The sequence below is a fragment of the Rutidosis leptorrhynchoides genome, chromosome 3 (assembly GCF_046630445.1).
Source record: "Rutidosis leptorrhynchoides isolate AG116_Rl617_1_P2 chromosome 3, CSIRO_AGI_Rlap_v1, whole genome shotgun sequence".
Classification (NCBI taxonomy): domain Eukaryota; kingdom Viridiplantae; phylum Streptophyta; class Magnoliopsida; order Asterales; family Asteraceae; genus Rutidosis; species Rutidosis leptorrhynchoides.
Window position 1 is genome coordinate 206,495,696 of NC_092335.1, and position 19,209 is coordinate 206,514,904.

Below are 19,209 nucleotides of genomic sequence, written 5' to 3' on the forward strand. Positions count from 1 at the left end.
AATGATATCTAAAACTCGAGCTGAAACGAGAAAATATTTTGATCAAAAATACAAACCGATTTGTTTTCTGAAAACCCCATTTTCAATGCGTTCATTACCATTGAACGTAAAATCCTAGGAATTCACCTGGAATTCATTAGGTCACCTGAACCAAATCGGGTGTCAACCGTAAGAACGGTGGTTGCATAGCATGGTCGGAGACAGGACCTTGTGCCAGACCGAAAAATCATAGGATGATCTTTACTATCGCTCCTACCAAGGATAGTAATTGCGTCCGACACGTTATAGACCATAATCAAAAGCATGTCACGGGACATTGCCTTAACAGTTGCTTGTTCAACGCTTTCCTTTACAACCGGACGGTAGTTTGCCGAAAGGTAATATACGGGACAAGTAAACTGGACGTGTTGCTTTCCAAATACAAGGTTAGCAAGTGGGTGACACAAAACCGCAAGATTTGAGCTAAAATTTTCAAATCTGAAACCCACCAAACCCACAAAAATATTTTGCAAACACCGGTAAAGGGTTATTCCGGAAAACTTATCTAGGGTAAAAACTAGATTTAATTTTCAAAAGATCAAATGTTTTCATAAAGATCCAATTTCCTTAATGGATCTAAATTTTTATAGTCATGTGGGACTGTAAACCATATCGTTACTACCATTGTTTATACCGCCGTATAGAAATCACTGATGTACAAAGTGTGAAGAATAAAAAAGTGATTCTAGTATTTCAAAACGATATTGCTTGAGGACAAGCAACGCTCAAGTGTGGGAATATTTGATAATGCTAAAAACGAACATATATTTCATAGCATTATTCCTCAAGAAAGACAAGCTTTTAGTTGCAATTGTTCTATTTACAAGTGATATTCGTTTAAATAATAAAAGGTGAAGACAAAAGACAGATTCGACGATTTGAAGACGCAAACGACCAAAAAGCTCAAAAGAACAAAAGACAATCAAAAAGGTTCCAATTATTGATAAGAAACGTCTCGAAATCACAAGAGTACAAGATTCAAAACGCAAAGTACAAGATATTAAATTATACGCGAGGACGTCCGAAAATCCGGAACCGGGACCTGAGCCAAGAAGAAACGCCCGACGCAACGGACCAAAAATATCTAGTCTACTATGCACAAGAATATAATATAATATATATATAATTATATATAATTATATATTATATATATTATTATTATTATATTACGTCGGCAAGAAGAAAACAAAAGTAGTTGGCTGAATCCAGGGTGGCCATGCGACTCGCATGGCCAGAAGCACAAAACCATGCGAGTCGCATGGTGTGAGATTGCTGGTCAGGTCCTATAAATAGCCAGTTTTCTGACGAGTTTTAATCATCCTTTTTCTCTTCCTCTTCAACGTAAATATATTTATATTTATAATTTATATTTTAATTTTAATTATAATTCTAATAATAAGGGTATGTTAGCGAATGTTGTAAGGGTGTAAGTCGAAATTCTGTCCGTGTAACGCTACGCTATTTTTAATCATTGTAAGTTATGTTCAACCTTTTTATATTAATGTCTCGTAGCTAAGTTATTATTATGCTTATTTAAAACGAAGTAATCATGATGTTGGGCTAATTACTAAAATTGGGTAATTGGGCTTTGTACCATAATTGGGGTTTGGATAAAAGAACGACACTTGTGGAAACTAGACTATGGGCTATTAATGGGCTTTATATTTGTTTAACTAAATGAAAGTTTGTTAATGTTAATATAAAGATTTACAATTGGGCGTCCCTATAAATTACCATATACACTCGATCGGACACGATGGGCGGGGTATTTATATGTACGAATAATCGTTCATTTAACCGGACACGGGAATGGATTAATAGCCACTAGAATAATTAAAACAGGGGTGAAATTACATTCAAGGGTAATTGGTGTAATTGTTAACAAAGTAGTAAAACCTTGGTTTACACGCAGTCGATAACCTGGTGTATTCATTAAACAAAGTATTAAAACCTTGTTACAATTCGAATCCCCAATTAGTTGGAATATTTATCTTCGGGTATAATAATAATTTGACAAGGACACTTGCAATTTATATTTATGACTGATGGACTGTTATGGACAAAAACCAGACGGACATATTGAATAATCCAGGACAAAGGACAATTAACCCATGGGCATAAAACTAAAACCAACACGTCAAACATCATGATTACGGAAGTTTAAATAAGCATAATTCTTTTATTTCATATTTAATTTCCTTTATTTTATATTTAATTGCACTTCTAATTATCGCACTTTTATTTATTGTTATTTTATTTTATCGCACTTTTATTTATCGTACTTTTTAATTATCGCAATTTAATTTTATCGCATTTTTATTATTCGCAATTTCATTATCGTTATTTACTTTACGCTTTAATTTAAAGTCTTGTATTTATTTTATATTTTACATTAGGTTTTAACTGCGACTAAAGTTTTAAAATCGACAAACCGGTCATTAAACGGTAAAAACCCCCCTTTATAATAATAATATTACTTATAAAAGTAAACTAATATAGCGTTGAGCTTTGCTTAAAGATTTCCCTGTGGAACGAACCGGACTTACTAAAAACTACACTACTGTACGATTAGGTACACTGCCTATAAGTGTTGTAGCAAGGTTTAAGTATATCCATTCTATAAATAAATAAATATCTTGTGTAAAATTGTGTCGTAATTAATAGTGTTTTCCTCTAAAATTTAATAGTATTTTATACCCCTCTGCTTTGACATCAGATGTGTTGCACGTATTATTGTTGTATTTGTTTAAACTATTTTCTTTTCGATTTGGTTGTACTAGACTATTTTTATTTTTCGTATGATGTACTTTGAGACCTATTTGGGGCAAGGCGTTTCGGTACCGGATGGTACCACCTTGCCCATTTATGTATTTGGTGTGTTTTCTTTTTGTTAGGTGTGTTGGTGAAACGGTTTTTCAAGTCTGGCATTAAGTTCAGCAAAACTACTTTAATGATGGTATTGGTGTGAGGATCGGGAATGGACGATGTTCTTATGCTGGCAGTCAGTTCAGCGCCATCTGTCACTGTCATTCCACGATCTGTGGTTAAGCTCGATAAGTTTTTATTTTTCTTACCCTTTTGATTTTAATCCATTTTTGATCTCAAGTGATGGGGACATTACTTGATCTCAAGTGTGGGGTGGGGGATGTAAAATCTCTCGGGTTGGTTATTAATAGAATCATCATTATTTTGGTTTTGACATTTAAAAGACTTAACGTTTCACGGGGTTTTGGTCGTAAAAAAAAATTGAAAAATTAGGGGAAAATATAAAAAAAAAATGAAAAAATTAGTTAGTTAAAAAAAAGAAAAAAAAATATATAAAATGTAGTTAAAAATTCGACCAAAACCTTTGTTTAAGTATGGCTTGGAATTTATATTTCATGATGTTTAAAGAAGCCAAAGTTGTTTTACATGTTCATTACCATTGAACATGAAATCCTACGAGTTCGAAGAACTCAATAGTAGGTCACCTGTACCAAAACGGGTGTAAACCGTGAGAGAGCGGTGATTGCATAGCGTGATTGTGACCGAATCACGTGCCAGATCAAAAACTTTTGGTTACTTGGTATAGCATACTTCCGAAACTATATCATTTTATTATTGCATCATTTAATGATGTGATACTGTGGGAAGAGGAGCCTTGAGCTTCACCAGTGCTGTCCTTTTCGGGAGCAATAGCTACGTGCTTGTGTTTGCTTAGACAACACAACCCATAGCCAAAAGCTATGGAACCCGAAGGTTTTCGGGATTTTTCAAAACCGGTGTCAATTGAAACAGATTGGCACTTCCGAGTGATTCAGATCCACTCATAAGGAAGTAAAGTCTTCCGATCGTCCTACTTGGTTCGTATACCTCTTAAGCGTGCCATTTCATTACCCATCATTTCACGATGAGGTACTGTTAGAGGAGAAAGTCTTGAACTTTCAAAACACGTTCATTATTTTGAATGTGAAATCCTACTAATTCTTCGGAATTCAATAGTAGGTCACTTGTACAAAACGGGTGTCAACCGTATGAACGGTGATTGGATCGTGTGGTCGAAGCCGGGCCACACGCTAGATCGAAAACTTTATAGGGCGGTCTTCATTGTTTCACCTAACAAGGACAATGTATGCGCTCGACCACCTTTTATGACCATACAGGATGTATCCACTCCATCCTAAAGGGAGTCAAGTCTCCCGAACGACACACTTGCTGATTTATTTCAGAAGTTGTAGTCCAGACCAGTCGTAGGGTGACGAAAAACCTTGAAAAGTCATTGCTAAAATCGACTGGAAATCTACCAGGCCTCAACATCAAACAGGGAAACTGGTAGTCGAAGCTTATCTCAATGAGGGAGATTTGCTAGCCAAATGGGAAGCGTACCATGATACACAAAATGTCAGTGATTGATCAGATTCCCAGTGGATAACCTCCGGAAAGGTAAGATATCAGCTTTTAAGCCTGATGAACCTCAATCTTCATGATTGATTTAACAGATTAGACGGTTACCTCATAACCATCGATGATATCTGGACGTAATGTGTATCCTCCTAAGCACATTATTTTCTACCGACATCTCGCGATGTTAGGTACTGTGGGAGGCTTGGCTTGACCAATTGCGGGGTAGCCCGTACGTTCTCTTGGCACACATGGTTCGATTGTTACATCTTTGGTGCTTGGTTCCTACTTGATTCCCGGTTTCTTTGAAGACTTTTATTATGGTTCGAGATTCTCTATTTCATCATTATGGTACGTTATCGAGATTACTTTTGGTTATTATAATGATTCATTTTGATTGCGGTTTGGGAAGTTACATCGGGGGGATGCAAGTGGGAACCATAGTTGTTATTTACTCCAAATCGTGCCCACGCTAGTTGCTTGTTTGGTTCTTGTTCGTTTGATTCTACATATTTGCTTGAAGACGTTATTTTATTATAGAAGATTATTATCGAGTTCATTGCTTGAGGACAAGCAAAACTCTAGTGTGGGGTTGTTTGATATCGCATATTTCATATGCATTTTCCTTAGCGATATCGGTTACATTTTGGTCCTTATGGATACGATTTGGAGTTATTTCGGTTAAAGTTGTGAAAGTTTGAGTTCCAAGACCAAGAAGGTTAAATTTGATGTTATTTGATGGTTTTGGACGTGTTTCGTTGTTTACAAGTGAAAAGGTTTGATTCGGTTCGAGTTTGGGTGTTAATATTGAGTTTTCAGCTTCGTTTCAGCATTTGTTACATGGAGCGCCGCTCCAAAAGGGCGCGCGCCGCGCCATTTAACTACAAAAACAGTTCGAGCATGTCAGAAAACCAAATGTGAGTTTCCAGATGATCGGCGCGCCGCGCGGTATATTGGCGCGCCGCGCGGGGTTGTGTCCGGGTTCAGAATTCCCTCCTATAAAAGCCCGAATTATACCCTAACTTATGATAATCGTATCCTGACGAATTCCAGCCACTTTTTGACGAACTTAGGTGATTTTTGGAGATCTTCAAGGTCATTCTAAGGTATTAATTATTCCGGGAACAAGTCTCGATTCGTGTATCATTCAGATTTTAATCTTTAATTAGTTTTATTCTTTTGTTATCAACAATGAATTATTCTATGTTTTTGATTGCTATTTTGATTTCAGCCATGATTGTAGGCTAAAACCTTTATATGTTTGTCTAGATTGAATATTTGCAAGTGTTTGGATGATACTTTAATGTTTTATTGATTGATGCATGATTAATTATGAGTTTTGATTAAAGAACCATTCTTGTGGGTGTTAATTATTGTTACTAGGTTGATTAGTGAATCTTGTTTGAACAAAGGGAACCCTGTTTCAATTTAGTGATCTAATTCCCAATTGATTTGTCTTAACCGATTGGGTGCTTACTGGACCAAGGGGGTAAACCGGGTAACGTAATTAACCAAAATAGGGGTGAATTGTGTGGAGCGAACGCGTAACCAATTGAATCTTAATCTTATAATTAGCTAGTTACTAAGTCACAAACGAAAGATGGTATTTGGTAAAAGGGAACCCTAAGCCAATTAATCCTAGTTTGACGTGTTTGCTAAAAGAGAACTCTGGGTAAACCGACTCTGTAATTGCGTGCATTGATTAATAGAACTAGTGCTTAATAACAAATCATCCAACACTGCGAATAGGATATCTAGGCGAACATTCTTTTATCCATTGAATTCAAATATCTTTATTTTACTGTCGAGTCTGCATTTCTTTTATTTAAACTTAAAAACCAAAAATATTGTCTTTTATTTTCAAAGCTATCTTGATTTGGCTAATCGTTAAATAGCCGCAAAACAAACTATCTCGTAATTTCAATTTTCATAGTTTAACTTAGTTTACTTTTATTAGTTTCAAACTTAATTCTCACGTTAATACTGTCCTTGGAACGATACTTGGAATTACCATTTTTATACTATTACACGATCGGGTACACTGCCCGTAAGTGTGTAGTAATCTTTAACCAGGCATATTTCCAGAGATAATTTATATACTAGATTTCACACATCATTGAGCCTGCCAGGTCTACAACTACTAGCTGATCAAGCTAGAGCTGTACCGATAGCCCTCGTTATTGTCACACAGTATACCTCTCCTGACGTTTACATACGTCAATTACAATATACTGTCATTACAATAACCAACGAGCCCAACCCTTCTATACACAATTGACCTCTTCTGTCCCTTCTATACACGGACAGTTCTCACATGTGCACATAAACCACCTACAACCTCATGGTAGGTAACATCACTAATAACCACAGGGTACCCTAATCAGGCATGCTATAGATTCAATCTAATCGGGCAACCTGATCACAGCAGTATTGTCATACCCCCAAATAGGGCCGGGGAAATATGACTTCACAATATCACAACACAAGTATGTATAAACAAGAAAGACTCTAAATGAGACGTTTTAACAAAATTGATTTGCAGCGGAAACATAATAATGTTTTACATAATGAAATTTATATGTAAATAACAAATGATAAGTCTAATATGTGGACTCCAATGCAACAACTAACTAAGCATCATAGGGCAGCACACAAGCTAATCTTCACCCGAGACAAACATGCTTAAAATGTCAACACAATGGTTGAGTGAACATCATAGGTTTAACAATCGTAATAAGTTTTAGACCACAATATTTAGTTCAAAACATCAAAATATTCAATATGCCATGAGTTATAATATCAAGCTAAACATTAACCCCTGACACTGTATGGGTGTCGGCAATCATTATTATGTACTGATCGTCAAGGGTAGAGATGTCACTCTCAATAGGCCTACTTACAATAATTAAGCTTGCAAAATTCCAATTCCAGCAATTAACGATATTATGGCGGGGATTTGCATGTAACAATAAATACATGTTTAACAAAAGTCTCACGAGGTTGCATAACAAAAAGTTTAGGCACTTGTGTCTAAATTGTAAATCATTTAAAAACAAGCATGTATCTCACCCTAAAAGTTCAAAATATAGTTAAAAAGCGGGGCTATGAAGTTCACCTTAGTAGCAAGTAAGATATTCCACGCAAGAAATATGAACAGAGTATGTAACCGGAGATCTCAACCTAGAGTTATAACGTTTGATTAGTTAATGTCTAATAGACATAAAGTTTGTTTATTAATATAAAAACTATATTAACAGTGACGGTTTTCGAGAAAAATTCCTATTTCTCAAAAGTTTATATTTTTGGAAACCTACTATTTATGGAAAGCTTTCACTTATAGTAAGCTTCTAGTTTAAGAAGTTCGGGTTATAATTCTTAACGAAGATGTTGTACAATCTTGCCCAAACTTCGTTGCTATCATGCAAGTCACTCGAATGATCTGTTGTTACTGGGCGCCCAGGATTCTTGACCAGAATCTAAGTCATGGCATTCGAAATCCACAAGCGGATCCCATAAGGCAACAAGGACCAACCTAGGCCACATGTAATGGTGATGTTTGTAGTTTTTGTACGTTATCTTTGATTATAACCTTCACGTTATAAGTATATACACATAACGAATTATTAATGTACTTATTAATTATATATATATAGATGATAATATACTTAGTGTAATTAAGTGTTACTATATAGATAAGTTTATAAGTTATAATAATAATAGTAGTATTATTCTTTAATTAATCAACTATTAAGTAATCTCATTAATACATGTGTTCTATATATATAAATACACCTATATGATACATACATATATATTCTTTATTATTATTATTATTATTATACATATATGTGTTTATAGCTATTTGATATATATATATTATATGTATGTGTTACATATATATTAGTATAAAGATGGTACATATATATAGATACATAATACTACTTATCATCTTTGTGACCTCTTATAATATATACATGATACATATACACATTCATACATATATCTACAATGTATACATGTACATACGTACGTATACATGCATGCATGTATATCATTATCATTATTATTTTCGAAACCACTTTCAAATATTACTAAACATATTCAAGTTATAATCACATTACATAATCTTCTACCCTTAATCCTTATCCTTATTAACCATAATTATTATCCATAAACCTTTATCTTCATAACAAAAATCATGATCATAATTTATTCATACTTGATCATACTAACTAGTTCATACCCCTTTTTTTTTTATTCATACATCATTCATAATACTTATAACATACTTAATACATCATTCATAATACTTATAACATACTTAATCTTATTAATCATATTATTTATCCATGAACTTTTAACTTTATTAACTAGTTTCATAATCAATTCATATTACTAACACCATGATCAAGATTATAATTCATAATCATTATTAATTCATACTACATTCATATTTATAATACTTCAAGATCATAATTAAAGACAATAACTAAAACATATTTTATAAATGTGATTAACTTTAGGGTTTAGGTATACCTTAGGAGATTAAGAACAAGAAAAGTGATGAATATGAACCAAAACAGATACAGATTTACAGCAGAAAAATGCAGCAACAATCACGATTAAAAAGGTGGTAAAACAGGTTGTTTTTGGGTCTCTTTGGTCACGATAGCAACAGCAGAAAACACAACAAAACCAGTCGACTTTAGGGCTGTTTTTATCACAATTTGTAGAAGGAAAAAGGTTGTTTTAATGTCAAAAAGTACAGCAGAAACAGGAGCAACACAGTCCACTTTTGTGGGCTGTTGGGTCACAAAATACAGCAGAAACACAGCAGCAATTAAGTCAACCTTGGGGCTGCTTGGGTGTTGACTAAGAAGGCTGTTTTGAGGGGGTGAATGTTAACTGCAGCAGGCTTGTGGAGGGGGCTGTTTAGTCGACTGAAAAGAAGGAAAAAAGGGGCTATTTTGGTTGATTGAAAAGAGGCTATGATGGATTGCAGAAGGTGGCGACTTGGAGGGTTGAATGGGGTCGAATGCAGGCTGCTTTGTTGAAGGCTGTAGCCTGTCGACTTACAGCAACAATAGGGAGGATTTTGGAGTTTAATGAGCGGTGCCAATAATGGGAAAACATGATGCCTTTTATAGATGAGTTTAGCAAATTGTATTTACACTAGGATTCTAGGAAATTACCTGGTGATCAAGGATTAATGTAGAAGTATTATGATTAGATTAGGATGAATAGAGTTTGAAGCTAATTAGGATTTGTTGTTAACTTGAAGATCAAGTATTTTCCTTTTTCATAACTCCTAGTCAATTTATTATTAGCATGAATTCATTTATATATATATATTTTCGGCATTTTAGTTTTTATATATATATATATATTTATTTTTTATTTTTATTTATCAAAGTTACATTTATTTTAGATACATTTTATTTAATCATTTAATTATTAGCCATATCTTTTATCAATCATTTCCTAGTTCTTATTAGTTTAATTTATATAATGTCATAATATATTTAATACATATAGTTTATATTATTAATTTAATATTAGGGTTAGGGTTTATAATATTAGGGTTTTTAATTAATATTTGAGGTTAGCGTTTCAAGTTATTAATGACATGCATTAATTATAGAGCATTCAATTATCCGGTTAACAACCCTAATGACAATACACATGAGTAGGAAATGAAACCCTAAGGGTAATCTGGTAAATTCAGAATGGAAAAGTGAGGGTTGTTATAGTACCTCCCCGTTAATTTAAACTTCGTCCCGAAGTTTCAGGAAAACTTCTCGGATGCATCATCGGTTGAGAATAGATGTGGATATTTCCGCTTCATCTGGTCTTCATGTTCCCAGGTATACTTGGGGCCTCTTCGTGAATTCCAATGGATCTTAACGATAGGACATGTTGTCCGGTTTCAAGCATTTGATCTCACGATCCATAACTTCTACAGGTTCTTCTATGAAGTGCATTTTATTATCAATGCGGAGGTAATTTCAAATGGATAACATGAGTGTCATCTGACTAGGTTTCCTTAAAAGGGATTGTGATATTTTAGTCGTACAAGCATTTCAGTAAGTTGGACACCTGAAATGTGCAACGAACATTACTAAGTTTATTTGAAACCTTGAGAGTTTATGTCGCCATTATGGCAGACAATCAGAGAGAAGTACTTGGAGATCACAGCCATGTAGTTTGATGCATGACTTGTGTTTATTAGAGATGGTACCAAGTTCAAATTCCAGAAGGTAACCATAGACATGATACCTTTGGTTTTCAAGAAATGTCTAATGTGGATAAACGAAACGAGATTCCAGCTGAGAAGTCGCTAATCAGGCTTATATGCAAAGCAAGCCATAATTACTAAGATGCCCTTAGAATGGTATGAAAGATTTACGAAAGATTATAATACTGATAAGGCTAAAAAGGAACATATATTTCATAGCAATATCCCTCCTAAATAATAGGTTTTCATATGTAATTGTATTATATTTTTATTGTAATTGTTTAAATAAATAAGTGCGAAGACAAAAGGCGAAAACGAAGATTTGAAGACGCAAACGTCCAAAAAGCTCAAATGTACAAGATACAATCCAAGTGGTTCAAATTATTGATGAGAAACGTCTAAAAATGACAAGAGTACAAGTTACAAAACGCAAAGTACAAGATATTAAATTGTACGCAAGGACGTTCGAAAATTCGGAACCGAGACATGAATCAACTTTCAACGCTCGACGCAACGGAGCTAAAATTACAAGTTAACTATGCTCAAGAATATAATATAATATTTAAATAATTCATAATAAGAATAATAATAAATAATAAAAAGTTGTTAATTGAGCATAGTTAAGGGGTCATAAGTGAAAATTTCAAATCACCAATTGTCTATAAAATGAAATTCACGGTGTAATGAAAAGAACACCTTTTCTTCTTTCTTTCTCTTTACATGTAATATATATATAATTATAATTATAATTTTAGTTTAAGTTTAATAATAATTGGGTTATTGTAAGGAATGTTTTACTGGTTTTAAAGTCGAAACTCTGTCCGTGTAACGCTACACGATTAATAATCACTGTAAGTTATGTTCTTCCTTTTTAAATTAATGTCTCGTAACTAAGTTATTATTATGCTTATTTAAGCCGAAGTAATCGTGATGTTTGACTAAATATTAAGACGGGGTTATTGGATTTTGTACCATAATTAAGGTTTGGGCAAAAGACCGACACTTGTGGAAATTGAACTATTTACTATTAATAGATGGGGGGTATTGTCCAATTGAGTGACAACTCATTGGAGTCTGTCGAACCTATCTTCAAATTAATTATCCTAATAATTAATAATGATTATAGTTGTCCTATTTAGTGACGTTCATATGGAATCTATTATAATCATTTAATTAATTATTCGGGTTGGGTAATTGATTATTCAAACTGATCAAGTGGGTAAATTAATATTCATATCTAATCAAAATAGGGGTGGATTACATACAGTGATAACTGGTGTAATTGTTGACAGAAGTGATAACTGCGTCACAGTTTAAATCCTTAATTAGTTGGAATATTTGACTTCGGGTATAAGGGTAATTTGACGAGGACACCCGCACTTTATATTTATGACCGATGGACTATTATAGATAAAAACCAGATAGGTATCAAATAAACCATGACAAAGGACAATTAACCCGAGTAACAATTAATTAAAATCAAAACGTTAAACATCATGATTGCGGAAGTTTAAATAAGCATAATCCTTTTATTTCATATTCTATCGCAATTTTATTTATTGTTATTTTATTTATCGTCATTTATATATTTTACGCACTTTAATTATTGTCATTTATCTTTACGCTGAAAAATATAAAATCGAAAAACCGGTCATTAAACGGTAAAAAACCCCCTTTTATAATAATATTACTACTTATATATATATATATTTATATAAATATAGTTTTATAAAAATATAGTACGCAATCACTAGCTCCCTGTGGAACGAACCGAACTTACTAAAAACTACACTACTCTACGATTAGGTACACTGCCTATAGTGTTGTAGCAAGGTTTAGGTATATCCCATCCGTAAATTAATAAAACTTGTGTCATATTTTGTAGTAAAAATAATACTATTTCGTACCCTCACACTACATCATCAAGTTTTTGACGCCGCTGCCGGGGAGCGCTAAAACGCTATATTTTTAATTTATATCTGTAAAAATATAGTTATAAAAAAAAGTAATTTCGGGGACACTTTTTGTGTTTTCACGGGGTATTTAAGTTTTTTTTTTTGATTGATTAAAGATATATTAATTTAAATATAATAATTTAATAAATATAATAATATTGAAATAAAATATAATATAATAATAATATTTTAGAATCAAATTTGATACGTAAAAGTTTTAAAAGTTTTAAAAATTCGTATTTATTAAATATTTCAGGGGTATATTATGTAACTTATAATTAATAATTTCTATAATGTCGCTTTCATGTGAATAGTAAATTAATTAATTTCTTTCATTTACTATTTTGAATCGTAAAAGTTTTAAAAGTTTTAAAAAGTCGTATTTATTAAATATTTCAGGGGTATATTATGTAACTTGCAATTAATAATTTCTATCATGTCGCTTTCATGTGAATAGTAAATTAATTAATTTCTTTTCATTTACTATTCATGAATAGTAAATGAGTTAAAAAAAAGTTTTGAAAAAAAATAATAATAATAAAAAAATTATTAATTCCTTTAAAAAAAAAATTGTGTAAAAAAAATTCGTTTTTTTAAAGAAAAAAAATTCGTTTTAAAAAAAAATCATTTTTTTAAAGAAATTTTTTTTTTAAAAAAAAAATTTAAAAAAAAAAAATATAAAAAAAATTTTTTTTTTAAATTTTTTTTTTAAAATACTTAAAAAACGAAATATAAAAAAAAATTAAAAAAAAGTTTTTTTTATTACCTTTAGATTTTTAAACTCTAGTTACAATTTTTAGTATTAAGTTTAGTTTTGCCATAGTTATTTTTATTTCTAGAATTTTTAGGTTTGCCGTAAAATCCCTTAAGTGTTTATTCCTTAGACTAAGATTTATGTGCTTTAGAATTTTGCGACGCCGTTTTTCGCGCTACTTTCTTATTTTTATTTTTCGACGCCTATTTTTCGACCTTTTATTTTTCGACCTTTTTCGACGCGTTTTTTTTTTCTTTCTTATTTCTCGCTATTCTAGTTTTAGGATAAGATTTTTATTCTACTTCTTATCTAAATTTCTTAAAATTACGAAAATTTATTTTAAGTGGTTAAATTGATAGACATCAAAATTTTCTGGTTCGTAGTAATAGTTGGATTTGTACGTGGACCGGTTTATTGGAGCCAAACAGTACTCAATTATATTGAGACCAAACGAATCCTGCCCCTCTGCTGCATCTTTTGGCTATTCGAAACGTGGGCAAAATCAGAAAAGTCTATTAATTGGATAACTTATATAATTTTTCTTTCCTTTTAAAAACTAATAGGATATTCAGTGAATACACCGAGTAAAACGTTCACCACCTATAACTCGATCAAGACATCTAGCCAATATTGTCGCCGTTGATTTTTCTTTAGAATCATCACTAGTCGACCAAGAACTTCAACTCAAATTTTCGATAATCCATCTTTTGAACCCGACCTCACAATTGAGAATCCGGAGAATATTCAGGGACAATTCCAAGATCCAGAACCACTAATCATTCCTCCTGAACCACAAACCATTAAATCAGAATCTTCTAGTGATTCGTATTCAACAAATTCAATTATGAAAAATCTGGAACCTCTAAGTATGGAAGACCGAATGAGAGCCACACGCACGGGCCAAGGTCACGCCATTATTCAGCCAGATGTTAGAGCATCAGATTTTGAAATCAAAGGACAAATCCTACACATGATCACCAATCAGTGCCAATTTGGTGGTACAACAAAAGAAGATCCAAACGAACATCTTCGAACTTTTAATCGGATTTGTAATCTCTTTAAAATCCGAGAAGTTGAGGATGAAACTATTTATCTTATGTTGTTCCCATGGACTTTAAAGGGAGAAGCCAAAGATTGGTTAGAATCATTACCTGAAGGAACGATTGACATATGGGATGTTTTAGTTGAGAAATTTCTTCAAAGATTCTTTCCGGCATCTAAAGCCGTGAGACTTCAAGGAGAAATTGCCACGTTCGTGCAAAAACCAAATGAAACATTATATGAGGCGTGGACAAGATTCGGAAGGATGTTGAGAGGATGTCCTCAACACGGATTAGATACTTTTCAAATAGTGCAAATCTTCTATAAAGGCATAAACATCGCTACACGAAAAGATATAGACACATCAGCTAGTGGTTCTATTATGAAGAAAACCGAAACTGATGCTTATAAAATTATTGATAACACTGCTTCCCACTCACATGAGTGGCACCAAGAAAAAGATATCGTTAGATCATCTAAAGCAGCTAGAGCCGATTCTAGCCATAACTTTGATTCCATTTCCGCAAAAATAGATGCTTTCGAGAGACGAATGGAAAAGATGACTAAAGACATTCACGCAATACGAATCAGTTGTGAGCAATGCGGTGGACCACACTTAACGAAAGATTGTAATGTTGAACAAACGATGGAACAACGTGAGAATGTTTCCTACATGAACCAAAGGTCGGGAAATAATTATCAACCGCCAAGGCTAAACTTCAATCGAAATCAAAACATTCTTTACAATCCAAATGGAACCAACAATAACTCGTACAACCAACAAGGTACGAATAACCAACCAACTCAAAACAACACTTTCAATCAACAAAGACCTGGCTTATATAAACCACCACAACAAACCGACGAGAAGAAGTCAAATCTGGAAGAAGTGGTATTTAAGCTAGTTGAATCTCAAACACAATTTATTGAAACTCAAACCCAAACGAATGAGAGGTTTGATCAGTCATTTAGAACTCAACAAGCTTCCATTTTGAATCTAGAAAAACAAGTAGAGATTGATGAGTGAAAGGGAACAAGGAAAGCTACAGAGTAATAATGAAGTAAATCCTCGGAATGAAAATGTTAAAATGATATCAACAAATTCTGAAAGTTTTAGATGTAAGTAACAATGAAGAAGTTACACCACCACCACCACCCGAGTATGTAAAGCCAGTGGTGGCACCATACAGACCACCCATCCCGTTTCCAAGAAAAGGAGTTGAGTATGAGCAAGTAATAGGTAATAAAGTTTGTGATACCTCTGGAAAGAAGAAGAAGAAGAATAAAAAAGTGCAAGAAACAAAAACAGTAGAAGTAAACCCGGTGAAGACAGTTCCACTAAATCCTCTACCTAGGATAGGTGATCCAGGTGAATTTATTGTTCCTTGTCTACTTAGTGATTGTGTCATGTATGATGCACTAGCAGATTTAGGTGCGAGTGTAAGTATTATGCCTCTTTCATTATATAAGAGATTAGGTGTAGGTGAGTTAAGTCCAACGGATATGAGTGTTCGACTCCTTGATTAAACCATTAAGCACCCAGTTGGAATTGCTGACAACCTACCTGTTCAAGTAGGTAATTTAACCTTTCTAGTCGAATTCATTGTCATTGACATAGAAGAGGACACAAACGTTCCTCTAATTTTAGGTCGACCATTCTTAGCGTCCACCGGGGCGTTATTGATGTAAGAAAGGGTAGAATGACACTTAGTAATGATGAGAAATCGATCACCTTTATGATTCGAAAGTCTAAATCTCCACCAACCAAAACCGTTGAACCAGCGGAAACGATTGGTAAGAACCATGTTGTTTTACCAACTCCAACGGTAGTGCTTAACAATAATAAAACGCCTAAGTGTGGGGAAAATGAAGTAACACCTAATGATGACCTGATAACAAAGAACCCCGTTGTTGATACGAAATTAAATGATCCCGTTATTAATAGTTCAATGAAGAAACTTATTAAACGGATTCGCGATGCTAGAACCAAGGGGAACTCTAAGTTATGTAACCGGTTAGTATCCAATCTATCGCCTAAAGAAAAGGCGAAACTAGTTGAAATTGTGGATATTACATAGGAATCCGACCAATGGCTTAAAAAAAAAGTCATAGATATGCAAGTTGATTATGGTCTAAGAGAAATTGACGATGAAGTTATTCACAATTTCGACACCACAGCTACCTAAGTGTGGGGAGATTCAAGTGTTCTAAAAAGAAAATGCTCTCTAGAGTTAGTTGTTCTGTTCTCGTGTAGTTCCGAGAATGGAATCCGATTGGTCTTTTCCGCTAGCAGACACTAAAGAACTAGTTTTCTCCCCCCATTCTGATTTTTTTTATTTTGTAGGTTTTATATGAAATTAATATGCTTTTTAAATTTAAGTTTTGTGTGAATTTAAAAACAAAATTTACTTTATTTCATTAAGTAAAAAAATGATTTCTAAAATTCGTCGTGAGTTGAAGATTAGGTAGTTGAACCGAAATTACTTTAACCGAGGGCGGGACGAGAAAGTTTGTTATCATTATTTTTAATTTAATTGATTTAAAGTATGCCAAAAAAATATTAGATTTTATAAATTTTTGAACGTGGGGTAATATACCCAACTTCAAAATTATGTATGTTTGTATTTTATGTTATATACAAAACAGGATAAAACAACGCACTTTCAAAGACTGTCATTAAGTTCAGAAAAAGGTACTAATTTTGACGACAAGAAACAAAATATCAAATGTGAAATAACAACAATATGTTTGCAAACTCGGTATTTTTAATCATTTTTCTACACTAATCACCCTCATGAATTTAAATTTTTACTGATTTCTTGCAAATGAGGGAATTGCAAGATCTCAAGTGTGGGGAAGGGTTATAAATTCTTTCGGGTTTACACTTGTTTTAATTGCCAAATTTTGTGAAAATTTGAAAAAATTTCAACTAAATGAATTCAAAATCATGTTTATACATATTTATGAACGATAAAACTAGGTGTTAATGCCGAAATTATTGTTACCTCGAGGACATAAATTGAGAAACAATCCAAAACGCTTGAATTCATTTAAAATGGGATAGAAGAGAATAAAAAGGCAAAGAAAAGAATAAATAAAAGCTAAGTGTGGGGAGAATGTACCAAGTTATTCAATTAAAAACTATCTATCACATTTTTGTATAAGAATTATTGCAGGTACTTTTGCTTTGGACGATACTAATCAGTTTTACCCGGTTTACTGTAATATATTTTAAAGAAAGATGGATCTACACGATGAATTAATTTCATCATTAAAAGGAAGTAAAGTCTTCCGAAAAAGACACGCGCTTCTTGATTTAGGTCAAGAAGTTGTCGTCCAGACCAGCTGTAGGTTGACAAAAAATCTAGAAAAGTCATCTCTAAAATCAGCAGGAAATCCACGGACCTCAGCATCAAACAGGGTCGCCAAGTGGTCAGATTTATCCTAACCATGAGAATGATTTATCTGATACAATGGGGGGGCACCGTGCAAATTAGCTTGATAAGACTAATGAATCAGATCCCCAGAAAGGATAATCTCCTTAAAGATTAAAAATCAGCTTTTAAGACTGATATTACTCAATCCTTGAGATTGACCTTAAAGATTGAGAATTCAAACTCATGGAATTCGATGATATCTAAACTCGAGCTTGAACGAGAAAATATTTTGATCAAAATACAAACCGATTTGTTTTCTGAAAACCTATTTTCAATGCGTTCATTACCATTGAACGTAAAATCCTGAGAATTCATTGGAATTCATTAGGTCACCTGAACTAAATCGGGTGTCAACCGTAAGAACGGTGGTTGCATAGCATGGTCGGAGACAGGACCTTGTGCTAAACCGACAAATTATAAGGGTGAGCTTTACTATTGCTCCTACAAAGGATAGTAAAAGTATCCGACACGTTTTTGGACCATAATTAAAAGCATGTCACGGGACATTGCCTTAACAGTTTCTTGTTCATCGCTTTCCTTTACAACCGGACGGTAGTTTGCAGAAAGGTAATATACTGGACAAGTAAACTGGACATGTTGCTTTCCCAATACAAGGTTAGCAAGTGGGTAACACAAAACCACAAGTGTTGAGCTAAAATTTTCAAATCTGAAACCCACACAACCCACAAAAATATTTTGCAAACACCGGTGAAGGGTTATTCCGGAAAACTTGTCTAGTGTAAAAGCTAGATTGAATTTTCAAAAGATCAAATGTTTTCATAAAGATCCAATTTCCTAACGGATCTAAATTTTCATAGTCATGTGGAACTGTAAACCGCCTTTCAAATGTGCACTTTGCTTTGGAAACCGAAAGTAAATCGGCTATTTGATTGCAAGTGTCGTTGACCTAAACCCGAGGAAACTGTGGATGACACACCCACCTTTAACCATGGTTCTATCGTTACTATCATTGTTTATACCACCATATCAAAATCACTGATGTACAAAGTGTGATGAATAAAAAAGTGATTCATGTATGTTTTTATTTCAAGTTCTGTATTGCTTGAGGACAAGCAACGCTCAAGTGTGGGGATATTTGATAAGGCTAAAAAAGAACATATATTTCATAGCAATATCCCTCCTAAATAATAGGTTTTCATATGTAATTGTATTATATTTTCATTGTAATTGTTTAAATAAATAAGTGCGAAGACAAAAGGCGAAAACGAAGATTTGAAGACGCAAACGTCCAAAAAGCTCAAATGTACAAGATACAATCCAAGTGGTTCAAATTATTGATGAGAAACGTCTAAAAATGACAAGAGTACAAGTTACAAAATGCAAAGTACAAGATATTAAATTGTACGC